Here is a 25,463-nt window from a genome sequence, read left to right on the forward strand (position 1 = left end):
GCAAAATCCATTACACCGTCCCACGGGGCCTCTGGAACTGATGAGTTTTTAATATCGACGTAACAATGCTAATACCAGCTCTATCTTTGGGAAAATATCAAAGAAAATCGCGAGCTCCGGAAGCCACGCTAACACGTTCCGCCACGTCTTCCGGTTTCGTAGCTGTCTATCATCGTAGACGGGAGAACATGATATTTTTCAGCGTCGCTATCACGACGCTTCTCCGCTTTCTCGTTCGTGCAAGCCGAGCGATTTTCGTCCACTTTGACCACTCTCGAGCTAGCTCTAAAAAAAGAACCGTAAATTAACTCTGTGAAATTTCATATCTCCATAGAAATCGGATATTCGTTATTTTTATTAGATATTTCACGCGTTTCTAAATAAAATGAGTATACCATAGCTGCTGCGTTTTCCCCGCTTTCGTTAGCGAATGCGATGGTCGGAGCCGATTACTCGCTCGAGCGAACCGTGTACTCTTCCATAAAGAAAGGTCTACCAGACTGTCTTTTTCTCTTTTTTTCTCATTAAGGACAGGTTTTTATCAGTCGGAGCTTCATTCAAAGTCTTTGACGGAAAATTTCTGCCAGGCCTCGATACTTAGCTTCCTATTCATGCGTGTAACACTATGTAAAACTCGCTTTCAAGTTAGACGCCATTAGTCGCTTATTAGAGGCTCGATATCGCTCTTTAACGCCAATAGAAAATAGAATTTAATTAACCCACGGAACATAATCTTTAATCCTCTATTTTTTTTCAGTCCTGTCGCGTTTTTTCATTCTCCTCCGGCAAGATGGAATTTTATTTATAGACGTTGCCCTTATATTTCGCTCTTTTACGCCTCACATAGAATTTCACGAAATACACGCGTTTTAATTAGACCAATGTTAATTACTCCATACCGAATGTGCTTAGTCAAGACGTGCAAATCTCCCGTTTCGTTTACCTAAAATAAGTATCTTTGTGAACTCACGAGTATCGGGAATGAATTAAGAATTAAATAAGAATGTATCGAGAACGATAAACCAGCAGTGATTACAAGTTAACCTCCTGTTTCTTTTCTTTCCGAGACAACGAGAAATTTTTCGATACAAGTGATGATTAACACTTTGTCTGCTATGAAGAGAAACGAAGAAAGAGACACGATCGAAATGATCTACTCTATTCGCACGCGTTGCTTGATCAACGCCTGTTTTCTCCACCATTGTCGCCGCAATTCTCATCCCTTTTTCCACCCTCGCGCGGCTTTTATACGTTTTCAAAGCCGAATCAATCATCGGAATGGAAAACGAATTTCTCCGCCGAGAATGACTAACGGTACAAAAGAATCGGTGTCGGCGACGTTTTTCTCTCGGCTGCATTTTTGATCCCGGCTAGGGAACCGTTTCGATTTCCGGTATAACTGACTCCTGATTGGGAACGTTCGATAATCAACTTTGTGATTGAACATCCAATTCAGCTACTCGCTGATTCCGACGGCGACTGCCATTTTTCCTCTCCGCTACTGCAACCATACCTTTTCTTTTCTTTTCCATTCCTTTCTCTTTTTTTTTCACGATTTAATTAAGTTTCTCGATGATCGAAACGAAGATGGTTACGCGTTTACTATCCTGCAAAATGGAAAAATACGATCACCGCGAAGTATCGCGGTGTAGCATCGTATCGATGGCTCTGTTTTCCTTTGAATTCAATTTCCTTGACTTTCCACGACAGCGGAGAAATTATGCGTTTTGCATCGACTTTTTGTTGGAATTCGCTACACCCCTGCGGATTGAACACGTTGTTATTCGTTTTTAATTAAAACTATGTATCCGAACACGTACCTTTTGTCTGCTCTTTACGCAGAAATATTGTTCCAAAGCAGGAATCGATACGTTACTTTTTCTTTTTGCATCTTTTGTCTGCATCACGCGAACGACGCGAAAGAATAACACTGTCCAACGAATTAAAAATTTTTAGGTTATTAACACTAGGTTTACGGACGCTATCTGTACACCTATTTCTAAGGACATCTGTCAAATTGACAGGTAAAGGAAACCAGGTGCCTTTTTTTTTAACGATTAGCTTAATTTAAAAACAATTATATATTATATTAACAGTCTTAATATAAGTTAACGAAATCTGTTACCATTGTATAATTGAATCAACCTTTCTGTCGAATTGACAGGTTCCGTGAATCTAGTGTTAATCAAAAGCTAATAATTAATTTAAGTTATTCTGTCAATCTCAGTTTCCAAAAATATGAGTTTTTTTTAAAAGACACAATTTTTGGTCAACATGAAATATTAAATAAAAAGTATTCTTGTTTTACAAGTTAGGTGAGAGTATCTCTTTTGAGAAAACATTTTTCGGAAACTGAGGATGATAAAACGTCTTCAGCTTCAGGAAGTGGCGTCATCTATGAATCGTTTATGAAAATACGTGCGGGAGTGGGGGAAAGAAACTTCTAGAATCATGGGTAAGCGGGAATATACGACAGGAAAGAACGCGCTTGAATTTGAGCCCACACGGCATGTAATTTTTCGGTGTGAACATCGCCTGCAGTCGAGAGTTGCCGAACGTTGACATACGACGGAGCGTCGAAGAAAGTCGAAGATTAACGAACCAGTCTCCTGCCGACCGTCGCCGATCGCTAACGTTCGTTTGGCTGCTTCTTCTGGACACCGGGATATAATATTTTGCGTAGCTTCGAGGTATGTAAGTACTCATCAGGAATTTTACTCGTAGTATAATAGCATAAGAGCGTAGTACTTCGTAGTACGTATTTTTTAGCGCAATCGTAAAGATAGCTAGATAAGCCATACTTTAAGTGCGTTAATTACGCGATAGTTACATAACCGTTAAAAGTGTCGCGTGGTATAATCAAGAGAGTAAAGAGGATAGATCCGGACTACTACATAGTACATAATACATAGCTATAAATCATTAGCGTAGATATAGGATTAGTTTTAAGTATTTAGTATAAGATAAAAGTACAGCAGCGTAATTTATCCTATTACTGTGGTAGAATGTTCTGGAAATAATGAAAAAGTAGTGCGCGTCCAAAATGGCGTCAGGTATCGTTAGTAGACTACCGGTAGGTGGCTACCGATAGGAATTCGAACGTTCTTGCTCGTGACGTCACAGTTTCCAACACAGTCGTAATGCTAGGTAACACAAATCCCCCCTTATCGCGCAGCGTATTCGTTTATAAACAGACTAGTGTCGCGTCGTATATAATAACGAGAGTGAGCGAGACGCGACGAGTTTAAGCGAGGGTAGAGGACAAAAACACCGACGTAAACGCAGGGTTAGCGCGAACTATTTAACATGAGACAAAAACAGTGTCGTATCCTGTTTTCGTACTACGCGAGAGATATAGATTTCGAAAGCGTCAACGATCTAGGTAGGTTCAATGAACCGAATATCCCCTTACCTCTATGTATTTATACGATACTGTATAGCAAATTAGTGTCAAGTAAAGAACTTTTCGTACAAATTTTGCAAGAATAGTGCTTAGAAGCTTACTTTTAAATTTTGACGTCCAATTATAATTATCTAGAAGCACAAATAATTATAATTATGGTTATTAATAAACTCGAGATACTTTTCCCTAATTTGTAAGACAATAATGAACCTTCTAACGTTTTTACTTTTTATGTAATATTTTATTTTAGTAAAAAATTGCGCGTTTTTAAAATTCGTATCCTTCGGAAACTGAGGGTGCTAGAGCAATTTAGATTAGGGATTTGCTCGGGAAAGTAAACTCTTCAAGAATTACCCAATAGATAGTATAGATTAAAATTCGCGTTGAACAGTGTAATCGATTATCCTTTGGAAGTTTGTTCGAGTCATAACTGGGATGTAATTTCTCGGAAGCGTGGCTCATCGCCAGGATCATTTCGTACTTTCGGGCGATAATTCGCACAACGCGCAAGTTATTCATTCCGTAATCAAAAACAGAAACGCTCTCTTCACGTTGGATAAACACCCCGAGGTATTGCTGTCGAAAACTGCAATAGTCTTAGTCTGTGTTAGCTCGCAGTTCGTGTCACTGACATTTCGCGTGAGAAATTCAAATTTCCTTCTATTAACGCGCGCAGCCGAAATACGCTTCGTTGTTACAGCTATGTACTTAATTTCCCTTCTACGCGCTTCGATGAATATGACTCGTAATTAAATTTAGCCGGCGAAATTTGTGCTATTTTCGGCCACGAAGGACGCCGACACCTTCGTTCGCGCTTTCCCTAATCCGATCGTTCGATTTAATTTTAATCGCGCTGCTGATTGTCGTCGTTTCAAAGGGTAGTTTGCGATTCCGGTCACATGGAATCAAAGTATCGATTTCGGCTGCAACGAGCTCGCGAAAACGAACCGACATTGTGGAAATTTCGAGGGAAACTGATTATCCAGGACTCGATTAATTCATCGCGTCAATTTTGCATTACGCCAGGAGTGCGAACCAATGAATAGGTAACGCTGCATAGGTACTGCGCAATTATTGCGAAAATAGAGTCGATGTTGTTTCAAGTTGACGAGTGACCATGAAAATAACGCGTCTGCGGAAATCTAAAGGGACATAACGTTCGATTAATCGATCAGATCAGATTGCTCTGCGTTAGGAGTACGAGTCGATGAAAAGGGTAAAAGGTAACTACGCTGACAAACGATATACTATTACGAGATACAATTATCGTGGAAACCTTTACGATGTCGCTTCGCGTTAACGAATGTCCCTGTGAAAAACGCTTCTGCGAAAATTTAGAGAGAACCACTGAAAAAGTGATATTACAATACATAGGCATATTAGCAAAGTATCGCGAAAATAAATGACGAATAATAATGAAAAGCACGGATTTCTAAAAATTTCGAGAGAAACAACGAGAGAAAAATATCTCGATAAATCCATCGGATCACTTCCGCTCTGCGCTAGGAGTGCAAGTCAATGGAAAAGCAACCTCACGGATATATCGCGATATTGTCACGAAAAGAGTCGCGATATCGCTTCGCGTTGATGAATATCCACTAAACCGCGTCTGCGAAAATTCGAGGAAGGAACTACGTTCGATTAACCAGGACTCGGTCAACCGATCAAACGAATTCTGCTCCGGGCAAGGAGAACGAGTAGATGAAAAGGTAACCGCGTATACCTATACGTGAACCCATCTCAAGAGTATCGTTTCATGACGGTGAATATTTAACGCACAATTCACCTTGGAGCGGCAGAGAGCGAGGCGGGTACCAGAAAGGCGTCGGTGTTCTAAAATCTGCACGGTGGATTAGCGAAGCTCGATAGCTGCTCCCCGAGGTGAAACGAGCCGCAATTTATCCACGGGATAATTACGCGTCGATCGACGTTTTAAATTCGATAAAGACGGGGAATTCGGTCGCAAATTATATGAACCGAACACGCCAATTCAAAATGAAACGAGCTGAAATTCGGTCTCGCGACGGACAAGCCTGGCAGGTTGTTTAACTTCGCGCCGTCGAGATTCATTCGCGAATGAACATCGTTAATTCAATTTCACGCGAATCGAGAGCTCGTGGATGCCTGTGACCGTCGTGTACGCGATGGTATTTCGAGATATCGGAGAATGTTCGTTTGTAAGATATCTTTATATGAAAATGGAAAATAGCAAGGTACGATGCACTTCATTTTTATTTTTATCTATAATACGTAATATGATTCGAAATTAGAAATATTTGGAAGTCGTATATTATATTGCACTGGTATTTGATATGCAGATATTAAAATATAATAACGTTCTTCGTTTATTATTTAATTAATATTTTATATATATAATTAATCTACGTGTGTTAAATATTAATTTATTAATATACACGTCGATGATCCTTTTCATAAAATTATTAATAAATAAATAATTTAATAATAAATTGGTCACATAAACGTGTGATGTGACTCACAGAAAAGATTCCACCTTCCAAATCTCCTATTCAAATTATTAATAATTAAAAATGATATTTGGAAGGTCGAATCTTTTCTGAGAGTTTCATTAGACGCTTACGTGATCAATTTATTATTAAATTACCATTTCCTGTGTTATATTTTAGTGTAACACAAATAAACATGTCGATGAAACGTGTTTATATTCGTTTCTAAAGTAGCCGAGCTGAAACAACGTGCGATTAAAATAAAGAAAGGAAGTTCGATCTGGAAAAGTTAAGGCTTCGATCTCTACTCTTATCGCATAGTTCGGAAACAAAATAACATTTCGTATTCGAACCCCATGATTCCGTCTTCATTTCCATTTATGGTTAGCACGAATATTGGATTTTAATTTTAACGTATCGCTAATCAACTTGCCCTTGTGGTGAGTATATTGATATATCGCTGGCGAATTTGCAATTCATTTTACGCAAGGGCCAATTACCCCGCCCTTTTCACTGCGATGATCGAATGACGCTGGTAACGTGCTCGAAACAAATTACGTTAAGCGCGTTAATTGTTCCGTCTCCCGTTTACTCGTATTCCGATATGAAGTTACACAGACCTCTCTTATGACGGAAGAACACACGGAAATTCGATGAGCCTACGAATGCATGCGCGTTTACGACGAAATGGGAAAATGCAGGGAACTGGGCACGAACGAGAGGCTATAGGAGCAATTTCTATCATTTAGTTTTGGTTTTTAAAGTTTTAGAGGAAATCGAATGTAGGATACTTCGCGAGTCGTGTTATTTCGATTGGGTTAATATTAATATTAATATTAATATACGTGTACTTGAATATAGTAGGCATAGACAGTAATTACAGTAGTAATATTAATATTTTTGTAAATATTAGCATGCTTTAAGTGTCCATGTAAAAATAACAAAATTCGAGATCGGTAAATTTGATCTGGTAGTCGCAGTACCAAGGTTTCTCGTGCAGTGATCGACGATGACTTTAAGCAAACTGTAAGTAGTATAGGAGTGTCACTGGCCAGACACCGCTTGATGTACGATGCGTTGTACAAAATGAATTTTAATTGACCGATTCGTTTGGATTTCCTTGTCAGAACTGTAACACGGACATCGTACTACTTCTGCGCGTGATTTATGGTTCATGGGATGAAACAGAAACTCGAAGTTTAGCGGTTGTGTAGTGGTAGGGCAGCGAAGTCTAGTAACTTTAAAATTTTAGGTCCAGGTGTTGGTGTTTCCAAGTTCACGGGATTTTATAGGTTCTGTGTAGTTTGTGGGACGGTCTAAAATAGTTTTTATGGTACAAGTGGAAGTAACGCGTTGTGGCAGGTCCAGGTATCTTGGAACTTAATGCTACTTTGACCTCGGAGACCTAGCTGGTAAATTCTTCCGTACTTTTACACTTTTCATATATATTCGAACATAAATAGGCTTAAATAAATTATTATCGCGGTATAATAAATATCTGAAAGTACCCAAGGAACGATCTTTTTAATGCGAATTCATGTCAAAGTCGCGGGAAGTTGTTTCCACGTGAACGCGTTATTTATGCGACTGGTTGTTCTGGCACGTCGAAATGCAATTGTGAGAGTCAATAGGGTCACTGTTTGAATTCAACTTCCGGTGTTAACATACGCTACCGAGACGCGAAACTTACGATATTACGTGCAAGAATGCGGCATCGCGACGCTCGAACCTGGAACTCTGGGATCTGTTTAAAACGAAGAAAGGAATTTGCATAATCAATACCGCTCGCGATAGAAAATTCAGCACGCGGTTTAACCGATAATACTTTGTATTACTCCGTTTGCATTGCCCTAAAGAACGAGCGGAAACGGAACTTTAAGCTCGTAACGTCGAAAGAAGGCGAACCGAATGTTGCTATATTTCGTATAACATAATCCCTCCTTCGTGTCACGGAATGCATTTCCGTTTTCCCAGTTTGCATACAAATCTAGCGTGCAAATCGCAGCCTGCGCCAGAAACACCCTTCGAATTAACCTTCGTCGAAAAATAAATATTTACCTTCCAGTTGTTCGTCGACATTTCGATATGTTTGTTCACGTTTTTCAGCCAGTTTTTCAGTGTTTAGTGTACCATTGGTTTATCTTTGCGATCCATTTTAGCTTCCATCATCCCTCCACTTTGTTTCATTCACCCTACTAGTAATTATTAATTTAATTATTACGAGATAGAGATAGCTCTTAATTTGGAATTACGTTGGAATAAATTTAAAGCAACGTAGCCTTCATTATTCGATCCGGAACTATGACAAAATTAATCGTATTTCCGAAAATTTCCGAACTCAACGGAAATCCTCTAAAGGATCGCTTCAGTTCGCACATTTTTGACTTCCGCCCACGCCCACTCGTAAATCGCCATTCTTTGGCCTGCTCTGTCGATAACAGGCACGAATTCCACAGCCCGTGACCCACACGTCGAACGCATAAAATCGCGTGAAACCGCATAAAAACGAACAGCGTTGGCGCGTGATTCGAATCCCATCGAAGGGTTGGCTATTGACGCTACCCCGAGCGAAGTTTCGGTTCCAAGGCCGAGTTCGCCACGGAGCTCTCGTATGAATATACATGTATTCATAAGGGGGCCCCTGTGCGAGAAAATTCATCGCGTGCTGCAGGCGAAAAAGCAAGATTTGCTAAGCTTTGCCCCAACGTTTCGACAATGGTAACGAAGGGCGAGCCTCGAGATACGCCCGAGAAACAAAAACAGCTTGTACAAACTTGCCCTAATGGATGGGATCCAGGTGTTTCGGGTCGAGATCTTAGTTAATTTTGAGCGAAGTTTAAGTTACGCCATGAGGCTTGCCTTGATTAGGAATTGTTCCTACGTTAGCGCAAGTCTGACGTTGAGTTTGTAGGCGTCTGTCAGTATGAATATTGGGCTTAGGGCGAAGGAATTCGCCTATGACCTGGATAGCCCAATTGATTAGGCAGCCACCTGGTAAATGAAGGTTTCGAGTTTCTGCTTAGATATGTGTGCACCGAATTATTCAAACTCTAAACATTACGCGAACGATCGGAAGGCTGGTCTATAACGATAAGCATAAATTAAAACGAGAATATTCCGCCTAAATCTTCGAACACGCTATTTATCTCTGAAGGGATATGGATCATAGATAACGTCAGAGTTAGATTCGATAAAAATATTTTTTCCACGCGTATAAACGCGATATTTCATTCACGCAAGGCCGCATTACCATTTAACGCTGAACTAATACGATGAAATTTAAACGGCACCCAATTTGGATTAATTTACTTAATTTCCTTAATTATAGAGTGTTTGGCTTTATACAGATAATCAATGGCAGATAAACAGTTCCTCTTTCACTGAGTAACCTAATCCACCCCTAACCGCGAGTCGCTTGTTTATTGCGGTCGACGGTGACCCAAAGATACCAATTAAAGATTTAATTACGTTAATCCACCAGAAGCTACTTTTAATCCATCCACTCAGTCCATTTCCGACCACTCGATAAATTTATAATTGCCATTAACTTTCCGAAGATTCGAGACCACACTGCAGCGTCCCTTCTTAGAGCACGGTAGCCATTTAACCAGGCTAACTCGCGAATAAATCTCTCTTCATAATGATCTTGCGGTTCAAAGAAACGCAAGAAATATAACAAACGTAAAACCTAAGCTTCCAAGATTATTATACCGAAGTAAATGAAACTTCGAGAGCTAAAGAGAGCACGCTATCGTGCTTCGACAATGCGATGGAAGACCAGGCTCTCACGGAGTCGCTGCACAGCAGCAGGTCAAATCGAGTTCATCCGATCTTGCATATTGTTCATCGCGTTTAGAGGATACGCTATTCCCTTGGTTAACGTTATATTATTCCTGAATAACCGCTAAACCCTCGCATCCCTCTCGTATCGCGAGCTATGCCTTCGACCGTGTACACCGTGCGTAGAATGCATACATTTGCATACGTTGCGTTCGCGTCACGTGCACCCTTGCGAAATTGACGTGGAATGTCGGCCGACACTCGCCTACCGAGTTCAAGAATTCACTTATTCACTATGGACGGACGCGATCTCGTTGCGGCGAAAAAGGTGTCCGAAAAGCCGCGAATCAAGCTCTCGAAGCATGCACTTTTTACCGTTTCACGCGTCGCTTTGCTAGTCGGCTAGGCCGGAAAAAAGAATTCTCGTCGGAGAAATTGTATTTTCACACTTGGCCGTTTGTATATGCGATGGAAGCGGATTTAAAGGATCCGAGAGCGAGGCTGCGTGGAAACTTGCTTCCGTTGCTTACGCGAGCAAATTGGGTCGACGAGTTGGATTATCTCGCGGTGATTTTTGCAAAAGTTTCATGGAAAGACAGGCTTGTTCTCATCATCGTATTTCCGATTGTCGTAGTAAGAAAATAAATACTGAAATAAACGCTACATCCTAGCGATATGGGGACGATTCCTTCCCCTGCGCTTTATCTTTTGTCAGTTCACGAGCCTGGCTCGTGATATTCATGTTTGGACCAACTTTCTGTTCACGTGTCCAGCTCGTGATATTCATGTTTGGTCCAAAATGTTTATCACGAGTGAGACTCGTCAAAATACGAGAAGAGGTTAATGAACATCTATACAGTTTTTCCACCGATTCCACTGGCTACTATTTCTTTGCATTATAATCCCTTATCCCTGATTGTACGAGCTTTTTATTAATTTAGTTTCACAGGCGGAAGAAGGTTCCATCTTCGAAATCCTCGAAATATCGATAAATTTCAGCAGATAAATCCTCCCTTCGAATCTTCCAATTACACCCTCAGATTTTACTCTCGGATTCCGCATTATTTAGAGTTAGAGTTCAATACATGTACGTAGTCTATTAAATATTCAGGTCTAAAGCTGTCCAAGTATTTTGGCAAGGCGATTCTCGGACCAGTTACACGGTCCAAAAAAGGAACTGTTTGACCACATTTCATTGACCAGACTTCATTCAGCTCGGGGTCAATAGGACGCGCAATAGCAGACTTCCTGGATGAATCATCACGGTCGTTTTCTATTTCCAAAGTCTCGCGAGGTCGTAAGGGCAAGGGTCATCCTCGAAGTCCACACTGTAGAGTCCATCGTGCTCGGTGGGACCTTCGAATCGTCTTAACCCTTCAGTCGCCATTTGATAAAATTTCGAAGAAAATTTCAAGTAATTCTGCGTTATTACACGATTTCTTATTTACTGCTCAAAAAATATCATCAGCTTTATAGCAGAATATCTTTGAACCCTTACCCTTCTTTAACCAAAAGATTGTCGAGTGCAAAGGGTTAATCTCCGAACCCGATCCCATAGCGTCTCCTGAGAAGGAATACGTGACGGAGGTATTGTACACTTTATCGTGACCCAGCTGAGTCCTCGTTCCTTCCTCCCTGTCTGCAATGTTGTTCACGAATCTATCCATTAGGAGCCGCGTGTCCCACTAAAATCATTTCGTCGATCGACAAACGACAGGTGGACTTCTTGCCCAGAGGTCCCCGGAGGGTTTATCCGCTGAAGGATTCGTCGATCAGCCGGATATTTGTTCGACCATAAATTCCGGTCTCCCCGTTGGCCGACTAATTGTTCGCGAGGATTCGCTTCCGGTGAGCAAAAATGCTTCTGTCGCGATAAGACAAGGGAAAATCGAATAACTCGGATGATTTATCGGCTGGTCTGCGATCTCGCGGCAATTTCGACATCGGTCGTTTATCACGGACAGGAACGTGGGACTTTTCACGCCGTTTGGTATGGGTCCCCCGCGCGTGTTTCCACGGAATTCGCGGAATGCCTGTGCCGCGGCCACTATAGTCTCGTCGCTTCCGGTTGTTCTGGTTTTTCCTCCTCGCACCGCGGCGTGATTCCACTCGGACCGCGTTGTTTCGGGTTTTCACGGCTCGACGAGCTGGCAACCGATCGACTTCAAAAGCTCCAGGAAGCTCGGCCGCTCGCCGCAGAGTTCCATCGTCGTCCGTTTCGATTCCGGCGATTATTCCCGCATTCCGCGATGACTGATGCCTCCCCGATCGGTGATGCAGCGATACGCGAACGGTTGCGCGGGATTAAGCCGTTTAACGCGATTTCGCAATGCAATTACGGGGCAATCGTTTGTTATGTAAATGACACCGATTTGACTTTAATCGGACGAATGGCTAATTAAATGTGAGATTGCGTTTGGATTAACGCTAGATCAATTTCTGATAAAACGGCCCGTTGTGCTTTCGATGGGCGGAAACTTGGCACTAGTAGCGGTAAGTTGACCGTAGAGCATGATACGATCATTTGTTATTTCGTTAGTTTCAGCTCTCTTCCGTTATTCGATAGCTGGGTAATAGGATTATTAATAATAACAAAAGTCTGACGGCGCGGTGGAGATAAAATGCGATACGCGATACGTGAGAATATGCAGAGTGTTTCGTTTATCTCTCGTTGCGTGATATTTTCGTTATATTTAGCAAAAATACCGCGAAAAATTCTCCTTTTCTCCTGACTTCTCATGACCATCGCGAGAAAATAGAAACCGTTTGAAGAACTCGAATACTTCGATTATAATATCCCATACTCTCGTTGCTCGAATAGGAACGACATAATCCACGTACCATTTACCTGTCTTACCGCAACCAAGGCTCACCGAGCAAGACGACGCATTCTTAATCGGAGACCGTTGAAGAAATTCGACTAATTCGCGTGGACGGTATTCAAACTCGGCAAGATCGTCGGGTGGCCGTCACCGTTGGAGAACTTAATTAATCCGCGGTTCACCCATCGATTCGTCCGGAATTCGACGACGCATTCCCATTCCCGTTGATCTACAATATCCAGCTTGGCGTTTCGAATTTGCCACATGTCTCGACCGCCGCGATCCCCTACGACCGGATCAATTCGACGGCTCGAACATATTTCCCAAGCGTACCGGATACACCGTGCCTCCATCGCCGAATCCTTCATCCCTCTTCTCGATGCCATCGTGGACACCCTCGTAGTCTTCGAATAATTATTATTCCGCTAATTATTCCTCAAATTATTCCGCTTCAATTCGACGTCGTTCTCCTCGACCGATTTTTCTCTGCGCCTCCGCGATGATCGACGTTCGTCGATCGATCTCGCGATGTCAGTAAACGCGTCGCGCATTAAACGCTGCTAATGAACGGCGATTTCGCTGATGGAATTTCGTATGAACGCGAATAGGAAATTCGAACGTGTTCCGTGTCAGGGTGGTCGTCGAAAGAGAGGAACGACGTACGAAGAGGGCTCGCAATGGAGATCTATTAATGTCCGGCTGACGAGCGTGTACCAGATGCGCGATTTCGAGAGCCACGCGTAAGTTACAGCGGTTCGTTTATCCTCGCGAGGTTGGTACACGCGACCCGGGATGTATTTATCGCGGTGGTAAATTGGGATGGAAGGGATCGGGCCGAACACGGGGTGCAATTTAAGGGGAATTTATTCGTCCGCTAGCGCGTTACCTCGCGAGGAATTTGCACCGGACTGTGGGTATATTGCACAGCGAAAATTTGATTCTGTTCGACTACTTCTCGTTAAGCTTCAAATAAATATTGCCCTGCCTTCGGTTACCGAGTGCGAGACTTCGAATTAAAGAGCTCTAATTGCCCGTAAAATCCTTCCACCGTATATAAACCGAATCTCGATCACGAATAGTCGAACGATTGTTCGTGGTCCATAACTCCGCGAGTAGATTCGAATGTAGAAGATTCGACAGCTCTCCGGGGAGCCATAAGATGCAAGAAGAAAAAAAGAACACTTCTTTTCTTCCATAAAATACGCGATGTATTCATGGAACAGACGCGACTAGATATCCACGAATCCTGAAGGTTCTCCTATCTCGAAGATTGGCCGGATCGTCAGAGGAATACAAATGGCGGAACGCCCCTCGTGATCTCGCTTTCACGCGATAACCCTGTGAACCGAGTTCCCCGTATTTCGAACTGCGTTGCCTTTAAATCCGATCAGCGAATCCCGTTACACACACGGGTGTTAGCTATGCATCTCGATTGCACACGATCCTGCGAAGGTCGGGCCTTCGATTCGCACGAAGGTCTGCGGATTGAAATAAGAGCCGAAGGTCAGCCGGCTGAGGGTGAATTAGCCGAAGGATGCTTGAATAATGTATCACGTTCGGATAATCGGCGACGAAAATACAACGGTGTGAATTCGATGCTCGACTCGCTGTCGGCCTACTCGCGTTGGGAACGGAAACCGTGGCCAGAACCGGAAACCCGGGTGTACTCGTCGCGTTCTCGAGCGACAAAGTGGAAGAATTGAACGGTTAATAATTAAAGGGTATCTCGGCTGGGTCTGGTGTAATTCTCCTTCGGGTCGGAGCGAGACCACGCGCGAAAATTAAACGCGATGCACGCTCCGCCATGTTAACCGTTGGACGCACGCTCCTTTTCCCTCTATGGGGATTTAACGACGTTTTGTAATGAAATTTTTGCCCGACGGAAACGCGAACCGTGTCCAACGTCGTTTAAAAGAGCCGCGCTTAATTAGATTTACCGGGACGAGGGAAATGATAGCATTTATGGGGCGAAAAGTACGAAAATCGGATTTTTTAGAGTATAAAGGCGGGGTTAATCAGAGGGCTTTAGACTAGCGTAAAAGCATGGTCGAAATGCGATAATGACTCTGGGGTATCGATTTTTGTCGAAGAAAAAAGGAATCGGGTGCTTTTATATGCTTTTATCGTTGGATAGAAGGGAAAATGGTGGGGCGAATGAAGAAAGGGGAAATAGAAGCGAAGAAGCGGAGAGAAAAATCCATACCAACGGGGTTGATTCACTGATGGAACTCGTCGATAGGCCACGCTCGCTCTTCCACACGCACAAGCCGCGAAAATGTTTATCCACCACGCTCTGTTCGGATTGTGGCTCGTTGAATGACATTGCGGATAGCTTCGACGCTGGCACGCCTACGTCACCAGCGTCGCGGCGCCACGGAACACCTACGATACACAACGATTCCGCTGCTTACGCCACGTGAATAATAACATGGATCAGGAATAATCGTCGTCAGGCCGTTTGAAAATTGCCGGTACAATCATCGGCCTCGGGAATGGGACAATTGGTCATTGTAAACCCGTACGCAACCGTAATCTGCGGGCCAGTCGTTCACCCACGCTCTTAAAAATTTATATGCGTGTATCGCGATTGCATTGAACGTGCAGTGTGCTCTTCGAACAAAGGTTCCCAAATTTGCCAAAGTTGACCAGTGTCGAAAATCATCTATCCTTTGTTTTTGATCACAATCTTTTCATTTTACGCTATAAATATAGCTTATAAGTCCCTTTTTAGAATATAGTTACAGAGATACCTAATTGTAGAATTTGTTACATAATTATCGTCAGAGTCTCTCGAGGACCCCTGTAATTCTCTCCGATACTCCGTCGAGCTATCTCAAAGCGAAGAGCCAATCAGCTCCCAGATCTGGCCATCCCTACTTAAATCCTCTGGATTTCTCTTTGCGAGGGGTAAGGTGTAGGTACTGCAACGATGCATCGAAGAGCATTACCAGTATATCCGAACGATACCTGGTAATTGCGAGAAACTCGGGGATAAGGAAACGGTGTTCCCTTGAAACAGTTTCCGCGAAGACAGTTGAACAACTGGTGCCACGCAAAGCTAGCTATATATTCGAAGCAAGGTCACGTCGTACAAACATTCATTCACGTAGAGTCTTTTTATATTCATCCCTGGAACGCCCCGTAATCTTTTATAGTCACTTACCTAACACACGATCGCCCTCCAGTTTCCTGGCAGGAGACGTGTTTCGCACTGCAAGAGCCAGACTACGTACGTACTATCCAATGATTCTTTTACGGCCAGTTTCGAGCTCTTCCTCTATAGCCCGAGTAAAATTTCAGCACGAGATTATTAGTTTACCCCTGCTACCGACGTGTATCTTGCCTCGAAGATGCGGACAAACAACACAGTGACCGGGTTTGAAGACACGTCCACCCCCGTGAGAGCTTATAATTACTGCGTCCGTTACGACGCGGACTTTCATGCATCATAATCGACGTCCGATTTAATATACACCGCGAGAATTTCCTCCCACGCGAGTAGGGTTCAGGTCGAATAGGGAAAGTATGACGAAAGAAGGGGGACTATGTTTCTCGCGCAGAGTGTTCGTGTTTCGGTGCATTTTTCGTATCACGAGCTCGTCGATCGAATTCTCGTGGCCGATCACGAATGTGTGCCGTGTCGGTCGCTGTGCACCTGCAGGTCGCCGAGGACCGCCCGCATAGGCGTCACCTTGACGGCCACCAAGGTCCCTACAGCGGATCGTTGAACTCTGTCACGCGAAACGTCGATTTCCCACACCGGGTGAATCTTTCGAGTGAACCCTTCGAGCTCGTCGGTTTCTAGATAACGCAGGTGGACCGAGTTCCCTTCGTTTTGGACAATCGATCCACGGAATAGGCTTAGGAATATCCTCGATGCTGGGACGTCGTCGATTGGTTGGTGTACAGAGGATTATAAGTGACACGGTTGTGCTATTATACAGGTTATTATACAGTATCGCAATGGTTTGAAATCGTGTCATGGGAATTTTTAATGCACGATCTGTGATTCTTTAGTTGGATCTATGGGCCTGTTCTTCGTAGGTTATTTGAGGCTGAGATTGTAGAGATGTTTTGGTACAACTGGTCTGATGGGTGCTATAGAAAGACCTTTTAAATAAAGTTCTGTGGTGGCAGGTTTGAACATGCAGCGAGTGTGTGAGGAAAAAGAAAAGAAAAGAGAATGAGCTAGTAGACTCTGCTAAAGTAGACTCTACTACTAGTAGACTAGTACTAAAATTCCTCGATAGCTTAGTTGGTATAGGGGTGGACTGTAATTGGTCTTACAATTACCTATAAATCATGTGTATTCATTTACAGGAATACGAATTTACACTTAGTATGACAAATGGTAAAAAAGATTCGAATTCCTAATATATTATGTAAACAAATTAATTTTTCATAAAAGTGTTTACATCATTGTATTCCTCACGTAAGAAGATATATTTTAAGGAAAAGAAAATTCGTCTCCAACTCGTTTGGTTCTTGAAAGATTCCAAAAAATATGTTTGCGACCCCTATCTTCGAGGGTTGTTTTCACCCCTTTAATATGAACGATAGTCAATTAAAAAAATACGTGTCAAATATTTGTTTGAGGACCATCTCTGGCATAAATTTCATCAAATTAGGCATGTAGGGATTGAATATGTTTCCCTATTAGGGAAATCCTGTTTACAGGAAGTAGATGACTCACTCAGGATTTTCGAGAAATTTCAAATTCTTTCAAATGTCTCTAATAGCGAGTATAGAGTAGTAATATTCTAAATTTGAGTAATCCGAGTGATAAAAGTGTCTCGTATCCACCGAATCTGTGACAACTCCGAGATGCGCGACACGTGTCGCCCTATCGATTCGCGTGGCCTCTCCTCTCCGGCCCTGCTTTTATTTATGCCGCAGTTTGCACTCGTCTTGGAATAAATTTTTTTTACGACAGCTATCCACCAGCGGAAATTGAATTTCCGTCGATAGCGGGACAGATCCATTCGGCCGCTTTATCGCGGAGCGGCATCGGGACACCGAGATTCGGACGCGATCCCGATGCATCGGCGTTGGACGCGACGGAGACGGCGGTCCGCGTGGAGACGGAGCGACGCCCGGCGTCTGCGTCGACGTCCTTGAACTCCTAGCAGAGGATGCGCTTCCTTCGTCGCTGTTTTCTAGATTTCCCAGAAGGCCGCGGTCACTATCGCCACGTTTGCCTTCGATTATCGAGCGGTCGCCACGCGTGCACAGAAATGTCTGTTGAACCAGCGAACGCCGGCATTAATTATTCGCTCGCGTCGTCCTCGAGGACGCCTGCTTAATGCGATTCCGCTGTCGAGCCGACGCGATTCGCGATTCGTATTTACGCGACTCGCTAAGCCGTGATCGTCGCGTGATTCGTTTGACCAAATCGACCATTCTCGTTTTTGGCAGTCCTCGTTGCTTTCGTTCTCTCCGAAAGTAGGGATTATCCGTCGACTATAGTATACTTATGGGACCAAACGATAGCACAGCCTATTTGGAAAAGTTACAACTTCCTGTGCGAATAAATTATCGAAATTAAAACACTGGTACTTTGGTCACTTTTCAACAATTTTTCTTATTTTATTCCTTCATTTGAACGCTCATGATAGGTTTAGCGTTAAATAATGGTAAGCGTTATTATGCAAGTTTTTCTTTTTCACTTATAAGTGAAGATAAAATATTTTACATGCTCTTCCACGTACCGGAAAATTGATTAAAGCATGGAAGTATCAGAGGTTATTAAAATTATTAAATAAGAAAAAGGTTGGTATATCCAGGATGGGTAGGTTAGGAATAAAATCCTTCAAAAATATTCAGCAAATCAAACTGTATACGACAAATCCGATGGAAGCGAAGGGGAAGGTATATAGCGTTGGAGATAAATTCGAAACTTTTAAATTTCATTCGAATCCGTGTGTACCACTGGAAACGGTTATGTCGGTTATCTTGCCGGGATGCTGCACGGGGAACTTGTAAATTTCAATCTGCTCAGAGAGAGAGAGAAGGTTGCGGTCAGGGTTTACGGATTTAGCCTAAAGAGTGGTTATGACCTTTGGGCCTCGGAGCGTTTCATAGAAAGGTTCTCCATTTCGATGTCGGCCACGAGTTTCATCGAAACGGAGATAAAATATACGCCTGGAGGATAAATCCATGTCGGATTGGCCAAGACCGTGCCACGAAACGCTCGGCCCGAATCGCTTCTTACCGATACGCGAATTCGGAATTATCCTTTGGACCACCCCTTGCATCGTACAGCGAATCGGCGGGAAAGTAAAAGTTTTATTGAAATATTGGTAAAGCTGAAGGGGCGTGTCCGCGATGGCTAGGCTAGATAATTCAGTGATCTCATTGAATTGACCGACTCGATATTTTTGGAGCGGCTATAAAAGGGGCGAACCTTTACGACTCGATACAATCTCCAGACCGAGCGTATGATAAATCAAGCGGACGAGTGATCGCGTCCAACTCGCGTGTTGCAACAGAATTTTTGGGAAATTAGTAACACGATGTCCAAGAGACGAATTCGAGCCATCGTCTCAGCTGATTCATAGTCGAGAATTTACTTGGATAAGCTAATCGAATTTTATTATGTTATTTAGTATTCTTCGTGGTCGATGATAGATCTATGTTGACATAATTTTGTCAAATTAATTTGGAATATCAGGATAGTAAAAAATGCTGATCTCAGTCATAGCTATATTTAATGGTGCCAATTGACACTATTATTATCTAATAATCGTTCAGTTATTAATCATTCTGTTTAATCTAGGCTAATATCAACGTGAATATAATTATTAATACATACTAATACACCCTTGTCGCTAAAATCCGTGCTCTGGTAACTATGTACTTTCAACTAGGGAAAACTAGTTATAACTATAATGTATGTACAGGCACTGAACAAATGTATTCGATATTTGATACGTTGCAATATGGAATTTTCATAGAATCTTGAATTACAAAGGTTTCCTTTCTTTCTGCAAAAAGAGTGCAGCTCTTTCTGCAATTGCAAAATTCAGTGAGAATTATTTTTAATTAACAGTAATAGGATAATTTTAGAATCAACCGGTCAAAATTATTATCGACGAAGAGTCTTGGCTTAGTCAAAATTGGTATACGCTAATTTCGAGTTTCGACAGTGTCATATATAAAAATTAGCATGAGGCGACATAGCAATTGACTAGAATCAACCGGTCAAAATTATCGACGAAGAGTCTTGGCTTAGTCAAAATTGGTGTACGCTAATTTCGAGTTTCGACAGTGTCATATATAAAAATTAGCATGAGGCGACATAGCAATTGCCGACACGAGACCGTAAGGAGTTGGACGAACGTGGAAATTCGAGATTGCGCGATGTTACGTTAATGCACAACGGCAGCGATTAAATAACCCAAAACGAGGGATCGATCGACGTAAATTACGTCCCTTTGAGGAAGATCTAATTTGTCCCGAGGGTCGATCAACTCTCGCCACAGCAGTCAGACGCGTTGTGCCTTGATCGAGAGATCCTTGAAAGCACTCGCGGAGAAACGCCAACGAAGAATCCTACGAAGTTTCTACCAACTTTTCCTCGCACTGCCTCGTGGATCAATACGTCACAGCCGGAGAAACGTACTTCTCGAAGTTGCAGCCACTTCGCTAGCCCGATGGCGAAGTAACCCTCTACTCCAAGGGTCAACTTCGATCAACTTCGATGATCGAAGTCTCGCCTGATAGACGTCTGGACCTTGTACACTTGAAGCTTAGTTACTCGTGTACTCTTGGTATAAATGAAGAAACAGAATGGGCTAGAGAGAAGAGGTGTAAAATTGCGGACAGAAATTCTTGGCACGTTAACGGATCTACATGACGAATCACGTTAGACTTGGATAATGCGATTCGTCATTTTGCCAGATTAATGATAGCTGAGAGCAACGTTGATACAGTGTTATATTTTTATTAGAGAGTTAGCTATGACGCATGGTAGTATTACAGAACAATTCGAAAAATTGCAGAATCGATAGCAACCTAAAGTAACTATATTGCTACAATACTTCATAAGTCAACTATGACGCATGGTAGACAGAGGAAAATAATAGAGGAAAAATTCGAGGAAATTGCCGAATCGTCAATTATTCTTTATACTCGTAACATATTCACGGAAAATTTAAAAATAAAATTGTCACGCGTGTAATGTCACATAGTCACGTGTGAATCCAATTTTGGGTTATTGCTAATGCATCGATCACAAAATTACCGATATGACGCTTGAAAACAGCGTTTATCGATAAAAATTCGGCCCTAGTGCAGACATAATTTTGAAAAATTACAAAATTAACGGTAACCGAGAGCAACCGTGTCTTGCAACACCATGTCGCGATTGAAAGCTCGGCTCTGAAAGCTTGTCGGTGTCACAGAGCATGTGCGAATCGGTCGGAAAGCCGTGTCGTCTGATTCGATTCTTATTCGATCAACGTTGAATGTTCCGGTGGGTGGGTTCCAACGGAGTTTGGAGTCGGAGCACGATCGGTCCGACGATTTTTCAATGTTTTCAGCGGACCAGGAAGTGGACGGGTACGCAAACGCTTGGCAGATTGCCCGCTGCACTTGACCCTGCACTTGCACCCGAGCTCGTGCAAATCCTGCATCGTTCTCGGGGTCACGGACGATTCCCATTTTAAACGGAGCCGCACACTGTGCCGCTCGTTCACGTGCATCCACACACGCGGCTCTTTTCACGCAGTTGCACGCGTGCACGCGATGCGGCGAGGGGTAATCGCGGTGGAATTGCGGGAATTGCGGGGTGCTCTGTCGTGGAACGAATGGCAATTGTGTAGCTAGATGTCTGGCTAGCTTTTGCTTCGATATTTAGATTCCGACCAAGTTGAACTTGCGCATGTTAGCCTTTTTTTCCTGTATTTCAATGCAGGGGTGTTCTGACGTGACTGGGATAAATTGTTAGGGGCAAAAGAGGGGTAGAAATTGTCAGACAGCGTGACCTTTGGCTTATTACAGTGGCAAATGCATTTTTAATTTATAATTTGTCATCTTCGAGTCGATGCACCAATTGTGCATCGATTACGTTTGAAAAATTGTGCAGTTTAATTTCCGCCTTTTTATTATTCGCAACTTTGTGGTCGTCGTGTAATCCTGTTTATTTATTAGTAGACTGGTAGACTGTGAGAGAATAATAATCCTTGTCGAGGATAATAAACGTTAATTCGTGTGTGGTTTTTTGTACGTTATCGGAAAAATGTCGTTCATTTTATAATAAAAAAGCTTCAAATATCGGGTTCGCGTGTTAGTATTATTCCTATTTCAATTTAGGCAACGGGAATATTTTGTAACTTTTCAGTGCAAATCCTTGCAGCTAAACCAATCGAATAGAATTTCTGACCGAGTAGCTTTAACATTTTATTTTCGAATTCTTCCAACTTCGTTATCCCCTTTCCGACTTTCGATTGCCTTTGTATAAAAAGATATACATTTTATCGCTTCAACATTCCCCGAGACATATTATTAGCGGAATGATAAATGGCCCGATATTTTAAGAACGAAACGTCTACACCAGCGTTACATCGAAGTTCGAAGCGTTACTGTGTCCCGTGAAAACGAAGGGAATAAGGTAATAATACCATTTCCAGCACGTAAATTTTTCCAAAAAGGATCGGGCAAGGTAAGCCGTGTATCACGGGCAAGATCTCGTTGAAAACGAGAATAATAGCGCATCGTGCAACCCTTTCGAGAAATTCCACCCCTCTCGTAAAATTCTTCACGCTGATTTATTAGACTTCGGCATCAACCTTCCGCCACTTTTATTTTCCAATTTTCCTCCGCAATTTTCTAAGCGTTGCAACCTGCGCCATTTCTCACGATTCCAGCGACAGCAGGCCAGGGAGTACACACGCGAAGCTGAAACGTGGAACATCGCCAAGGCGATCTTCCGCAGCGATTTCCTCCCGCTAAATAATCCACGGTTCCAGGAACCACTCGTTGCCTTCCACGCGAAGACCACCCCGATTCCCAGCGTATATATCACCGAGCATTCGCAACGTTCGCAACATTTCCAAGTTGTCCCTCAAACGAGACCTCTTCCTCTTTAAAACCAAACATCATTTCCCATGTACATCAGCCTCGCTTACGTCTACCTGATAGCACGCGCTATCTCAGCCGTGCAGGCGAGCTATCGATTCTTTCACCCGAGAAATTTCAGCCACGTCGAGACCGTGGTTTCGTGCACTATCCTCACGGCGAGACGTTTGTTCAATCCCGAGAGACGAATCGACGTGATATACCTGGCGCCAGCCAGCGACCTGGAGGACGCGATCTCGAGGGCGTGCGCGAAGAACGGGCCGACTTTGATCGCTACTCGCGCTACTCAATTGATCAACGAGCGAATACCGTGTTACATAGTGATCGAGCATGGTCGATTCACCGTCTCGCGAGAGATGTTCCTTCGAGGTAGACTGAGTTTACGCACGCTGCAATACCTGTTCCTCACGAGGACCAGTCGAGACCAGGTAGCTTCGTTCGCCAGAGACATGTCCGACTCCGGCTACCGGGACGTGGCATTCATCGTGTTCGACGACCAGGATACGGGCACGATCATCCGCGCGGACGCGACCGGGGACGAGATTACACCGAGATCCGTGGGATCCTGCACGTCGCTCACGAACGACGTGGACCGGATTCCGGCGTTCGCCGCGGATTCCCGTCGATTTTGCCCCCGCGGAGGGTGCATCATGAGATACGCACTCGTCACGGACGCGACTGTGAGCTTTTGGCGCACGGAGGACACGCTGAAACTGAAACGTGAGCAAACTGTGCTCGTCAGAGTCTGCTACGGTGTTTGGAGAATTCAATGGGACTGGATTTGACGTACGCTCGGGGAATAAATATCGAGTGTGGTGGATGCTTTGGAATAGGTTGAATAGACTGTTAGATTTGGTCGGCTGGTGGATAATCCGTGGTTTTGTTTGTTTCATTTATATACGAATTATTTCGTTTTTATTTAATTCTTTTATTATCGCGTATGCTGGGTAGTTTGACGCGTGTTGAAACGTTTAGTTATTTCCCTCGCGCGACACGGATTTCGGTGGTTAGCAGAGGAGAATTTCAATGGAACTAGGTTTAGGATTCTATTCCGCGTTGTGTATGACGAATAACTGTTTCGTGAATCGGTTGGTAGCAGAGTCCTCGTTAAATAATGATTCTCTTTTGTTAACGAAAATAAAGGGGGTTATAGTTGGTTGGAAAATTCGATAGGGCCAGATTTAGGCCTTCGGTTTGATCCGGAGCATAGCGAATAGTGCAATAGTTCTGCATGGAATGGATATTCGAAGATTGGTCGGGAGATAAATCGTTTTCGCTTGCTAGTGGCTTTCCAACGCGTGGGTGTGACACGATTTTTGTGGACAGAGATTGGATTGGATGGTTCGTTGACACCGAGGAATGCGGGCTCGTGGTCCGACAATAAGTTGTCTCGAACGCTGATCGTTGTCGCTGTAAAATCGTTTTGGTTCAAGGATTCCACGTGTACCTCTATCCCGTGGATTTTCGAGAGCCTTTGTTCTCTATTCTCCTATCTCGTTGCATAGCAGCACGACGTTGAAAGCGTGGTTGAAAAATGATCCCTGCAAGGTTGCTCCCTTGGCAATGAAACCGGTAGTTTTGTTACGAGTGCTTCCAAATCGCGGCTCGTTCGGGAAATTTATCACGATGCTCGAAATTCATGAAGCAAGATGCGTCAATTACTCCCGCAAATCGCGAGCCATAGAATATTTATTGCCAAGACTCGACGATTATTCTTCTCATGTCGAATTAATATCCTCGATCGAGGGATTTTATTTTCCTATTTCAATATTTCCCTCGATATCTCCAATTTCATAGAAACATTCCTTCTAATAACGTCAGGTTCTAATATTATGCAGATAATATTATCATATGTATAATATTGTCAGATAATAACATTATCTGACAAATTCCCCAATTTCGATATTTTAAAGATTCCTAATTTCTAATTTTCAAACCATCAAAAAATGTTTTTAAAAAATATCTAAAAATGCACAACGCTGTCACACACTTGTAACACATTTCCTAACGTTGCTTTCAATTTTCCCTTAGACATCCACCATATTCATTAGCTGAAAAGTAGCGTTAATCAACCGTGCAGTTCGCGACTACGTTTCCTACGCTAAACCCCGCTATAATTTCCTATTCTAATTATAAGTAGCACAGCAACCCTGGTAATAGGTAACGGAACACTGCGACCGGCGGGAGCGTTGTTCATCGAGGATTTCGGAGCATACTACAACCTCAGCATCGACTCTAGCGCAGGCATTAATCTACCTTGGCCAGAGGCGTTCGAGAAGCTGATGAACCGCGAGATAGACGTGGTAGCAGGACCAAAGCCGGCGGATCCACGAATCTTGAACAACCTGGAAGTCATCTGCTGGTACATGTTCCGTGACATGGTCCTGGCCAGCCTGATCCGCACGAAAACCCCGGAGAACGATATTCTGAAGCTGTTGATGCCGTTTCATTACCTGGTCTGGATCTGCGTGTTCCTCATGCTCCTCGTCTACAGTCTGCTGTTAGTCGCGCTAGGAAAATTATCCAGCATGGGTCTAATGAAGGAACGTCTGAGATTCGCGTACGTCTGTGCGATCTCGCTGTCACAAAGTGTCACGCTGCCGAGGAACTTCGGACTGCGTCTGGTGCTGCTTCTCTGGATTCTCTTCTCTCTCTATTTGAGCATCACTTACAACAGCACGTTCACCAGCTCGCTGGCTCAAGTCGACGCCGAGGACTTGCTCGAGAATCTTGAGCAAGTACGTGACTCTGGTCAACCACTCGGGGGGCCGGACATGGTGCGTTCGTATTTCAACGATTCCGACGATCAGTTTATCAAGGATCTGTATGACAGGTAATTCTTATCCGTGGTCGATTTTCGATCCAGTTTACCAGGTCTCTTCTAGTCGAATCTCTCTCGGTATACCCAAGAGTGAC

The 25,463-nt window shown here is 43.3% G+C and overlaps 1 long non-coding RNA gene across 2 annotated transcripts in view; it reads left to right on the plus strand.

Annotated features, from left to right (window-relative positions):
• The first annotated feature begins 2,481 nt into the window (after positions 1–2,481).
• Positions 2,482–25,463, plus strand: part of LOC108552807 (uncharacterized) — a 100,203-nt gene continuing 77,221 nt past the window's right edge. For both annotated transcript variants that reach the window (XR_001890591.1, XR_001890590.1), the window contains exon 1: positions 2,482–2,690. This is a non-coding gene — a long non-coding RNA (uncharacterized LOC108552807). The remainder of the gene's footprint in view (positions 2,691–25,463) is intronic.

Source organism: Eufriesea mexicana, unplaced genomic scaffold (assembly GCF_001483705.2).
Source record: "Eufriesea mexicana isolate 0111107269 unplaced genomic scaffold, ASM148370v2 scaffold8090, whole genome shotgun sequence".
NCBI classification, from domain to species: domain Eukaryota; kingdom Metazoa; phylum Arthropoda; class Insecta; order Hymenoptera; family Apidae; genus Eufriesea; species Eufriesea mexicana.